Source organism: Pelobates fuscus, chromosome 3 (assembly GCF_036172605.1).
Source record: "Pelobates fuscus isolate aPelFus1 chromosome 3, aPelFus1.pri, whole genome shotgun sequence".
NCBI lineage: Eukaryota > Metazoa > Chordata > Amphibia > Anura > Pelobatidae > Pelobates > Pelobates fuscus.
In genome coordinates, this window is record NC_086319.1 from 73,149,030 (window position 1) to 73,153,467 (window position 4,438).

A 4,438-nucleotide genomic window follows, 5' to 3' on the forward strand; every position below is an offset into this window, starting at 1 on the left:
CATAACCTTAACACTGAGCTGTATTGGTTCAGGTGCAGCATACTATTTTAATAAATGTTTTAATCTGATTTAAAGGCAAGATATTTTAAAATGTATGATATGGTTGTATATATGTAGTTAGCTACATAATAACCATAGCCTGTTAGTAACTATATTCTTTGGTCATGCTTCATTAATCTATTCAAATATAGAAGATGTGAGCTCCAAAAATGCTTTTAAGTTTTGTGCTGTTGATTGTCCAGGCTTTTCTTGATCCCAGTGTTTTCTGTTCAACCCTGAGAATTCAGTGTTTGGGTAACATAACAGAGAGCTACAATAGTTCTCAGTGCTTCTGTCTAGTCCATGGATGCAATTTGAGGTATAGCAGTCAGGAGAATACTTGTTGCTTTATTCACATTCTCCTTAAGTATCTTTAGTACCCTGTCTACAGACACTGCTTCTTCATGTTCCTTCCAGCAGTCATAGTCTGTTGCCATTGCAATACTTGCATAACATATGCCAGCTTCTTTGGCAAGAACAACTTCAGGAACCTTGGACATATTGATGACATCTGCCCCCAGAGACAAAACATGTGCCTTTCCGCTGTAGAATGGAAGCGTGGTCCCTCTATGGTCACAATTATACCCTTAGTGTGACAGTTAGTGCCAAGTTTCTTTTAGCAACATTGATTAGTACCTCTCTTGGTTTTTTTTTTGCTACAGAAAGGATCACACATTGGAATGTGACATACACAGGGTAAACATGTCTTCCCATAATAGAATGTCTGCTCTCTTTTAGTAGTCCGGTCAATAAACTGATCAAGCATTATTACATCTCCAGGCTGAATCTCTTCTCTCAAAGATCCACAAGCCGTAGTCACCAATATGTGAGTACATCCTTCCATTTTTAAAGCCCAAATGTTGGCACGGTAGTTAACATTTGTTGGAGCAATTGTATGCTGCCTTCCATGTCTTGCAAGTAGCACGCAATCAACATTTTTTATTTTTCACAGAACCAAGACATCTGAAGGCTTGCCAAAGGGTGTATCTACATATTTTTCTATTCTTCCTTCCAGTATATCAGGGTCATCCAGTCCAGATCCACTGATTATTCCAACCTTTACACTATGCCTTTTGTTTCTTAAAAGAAGCTTGTCGGTCTTTTAAAAAATTATTTGAAACTCTGAGTTTGATTAGTATATTTGGTTATTCAATAAAGTGAATTTCCCATTCTGAAATTTTGAAATGATTAATTTTTACATGCTATTTTGCCCTATATCAATATCCTTCTTTGAGTTATACATTACTTCTTTGTTTTCTGCTTCTAATATCAAAAGTTACAATAGTTGGTATACATTAAAAAACGTTTATGAAGAAATTTAATAAGAATGAAAAAAAATGATGTAAATGATTTACTACAAGCATTCATCTATCCACTGCTGTAAAATATTATAGAATGTAATACAAAAAATAAACACCATAATAATTTTGCCTTCAGTTACACTTTGGAACAAAAAGAACGCTAAATAAAATGAAAAGTTAAAAACAAAATAAAAATTAATCTTGCAGAAAAAAAGTGTAAAGTTTCCTTCTACAATAATGAAAAAAATAAATATTGTAAAAACGAAAGACTTAAACTATGTAGTGGTTTTACAAGCATTAGAATGCTAAAATGATTTTCTAATAAATAAATGAATCTAGTTATTTTCTTAAACTCTAGTTCTGTCCCTAAAATCTATTTCTAACAAGACATTATAACTATTTATAGCATACCCAAAGCGGAAGAGTTTTACAATTGGTTTTATGATTTTTTTCCTTTGGAAAGGTTTGTTTTCCATGATATTATCATGGGTGGCCTTTTAACTGACTGAGTCATTATACACATGGCGTGTGTGCATAAGAAAATCTCTAAAGAATAGACTGAGCATAAAAGGTGTGATAAGTTCACTTGATAACTTGTGGGTGCAGAGCTTTATGTGCAGAGCAGATGAATGCACACCCTTAAATAGTGCACACATGGGATAGAATGAGATTGCTCTGTTTATATGTGACCTTTTATGTCTGAATTTAAAAACTAGTTTATGAGTGTTATGAGAGAACACAGCACAAAGAATTGGTTGATAGATGGGGAGAACATCCATCCATATGATATCATGTGATATAAAAGGCATCATTTTATCTATGTTTAATTATCAGTGAAAGAAAATGTATTACGATAATTAGAATGCCCATTGTGTTTCCAAGTTTTTGTTTGTTTGTTTGTTTGTTTTATTTATTTAAATATAAAAATTACACTCGTATTGTAAATAGCAACTATTGAGTTTTATTTTATTTGTAAAGTGTTCACCCACCTGTTTACTTGCTATGATAGGACACATACAGGCCTGTTCACTAAAGTGATATTTTTTATGAATTTAAAGTGAAATCAAAGAAAATTTCAGATTTTAGATCAAAATAGGAAAATTGGAGGCATAGCGAATTTGGAGAATTGTTTTCAATTCAGATATTTTGACTTTAAATTTGAAATTCACGTTGAATCCACTTTCAATTTCCAACAATTCTCATTTTAGTTAATAACCCCGAAATGTAACTTCAGTGTCACGATAAATCAACTAACTTAATAATGAACTGTAGGTGACTGTATCACATAACCACTTACTCCTCAAGGCACCTCCAATCAACCTGCAGGTAATACCTGCTTAGTTCCATCACTTTAAGCGGAGTTTAATGACAGCAGCAAAAGTAATTGGCGTATAAGGTGTAAAAGCTTTGTCTTCACTTACATACTCCTAAAACCATAACAGGGTTATTCACGAAAGAGAATTGCAGGGGATTCAAGGTGTATTTCATATTAAAGGCCACAGTAGATGAACTTAAAGCATAACTGACTGGGGAAATTTTTCCAGTTCAGATATTTTGACTTTAAATTTGAAATTTACTTTGAGTTAATAACCCTATTAAAAGGGCCACACGCCACTCTAACCTTCCAGTTCTGCTACTTTCACACCTTGTAGTTTGGTTGCTACCCCCCTTCGATGCCCTTTCTATGGTGTTTTAATACCCCACCTCCTCTAGACTGTAAACTCGTTTGAGCAGGGTTCTCATCAAATTATCATTCCTGTAACATTTTGTAATTGTCTTATTTATTGTTAAATTACCACAGGCTGTAGATGAAGGTGTGAATGGACTGTCCACAGACTCTGTAATAAAAACGCTCACACTAGTACAAATTATGTGTAGCATTAACAGATATTGTCTTATCCCTCTTGGGTCATAGGGGGGTAAGGAAACCCGAATTTTTTCCATATTTTGTTGATGTTTTTTCTTTTATTATCCACAAGAAGCTGATGGTAAATTCTATGTTATTATAATTACTTATCACAGGAATATTTTCTTTTTTTTATTAATTCATGACTAATTTTGAGCTATTTCGGGCATTTTTAGGATTTAGGGCCAGTTGGGGTGATTCTTATAATTTCCACACTAGAACATATATCGTTACAGAGCTCCCCTGAATTATTTTGGAAACTGTTGCTGTTGCAGACTTGGAGTTTATTGAGCGATCCTGTGTGTCCTAGATAATTCAGCAAGATTAAGAAGGTTCAGAAGAATAAATGGACGATTTTGCCAGCTGACTGCTGCCATATTTATGAGGGGTTGGATTCATGAACAAGTCAGAACAGATTCCCTTTGTACTTGTTATCTCTGTATCCAGATCAGTCCCTAACAACTTCTAGTGTTTGGATCCATGGAGACAGGCCAGTGAGCTTATTTAGAGAGTGGGCTGCAATCCCTTCCCTGCTTTCTCCTGTTTGTTTCATTGTCACTGGAGCAGGGAGACAGAAACTGCTAAGTATGCATTCAAATTCCACTCTGTGTGCTGAACTTACTTGTGGTTCGTTTACTCAACAGGTGCCTTTTGAAAATGAACAATGCGGATATGCGTCACGCTTTACGAAAAAAATATAAATATAGAAAGTGAAATTTACAACCTCAGGCAATTAACAAATAGAGATATTAATAAGATTTATTAAAATTAAAAGTTTTATAGCCTTTTTTTCAGTGTTCAGCTCTGGATTAACTCTTCAAATTGAATCTTTAATTTGGATAACCTATTACTTTTTAATGCATTCTATAGATAGTGCATTCAAATATGCAAATAAATAAATAATGAAATAAAAATAATAATAAAATACAAATGATAAATAAAAGAAAGATATTCACGTTTAAAGTTTCTGCAAATCCAGTTCCCGCTTCTGAAATATACTATCACCCAGCTAGAGATAGGTTTGAAAGGAGATGGGCTTTAGCTCAGTATAAGTGGGGGTGGAGATGAGGGGGAGGGGCAAGCACACAACAGAGGAGGTATGTAATATTGATAAAAAAAAATACACAAAAAGTACAAATGACTCATGATAATATTAAATGTATGCTTACTAATGCAAGGAGCCTAAATAACC

The 4,438-nt window shown here is 33.9% G+C and overlaps 1 pseudogene; it reads right to left on the reverse strand.

The window, feature by feature from the left end:
• Window positions 1-213: 213 nt before the first annotated feature.
• LOC134601629 (S-methyl-5'-thioadenosine phosphorylase-like) lies at window positions 214-2,210 on the reverse strand (annotated as a pseudogene).
• Window positions 2,211-4,438: the final 2,228 nt, after the last annotated feature.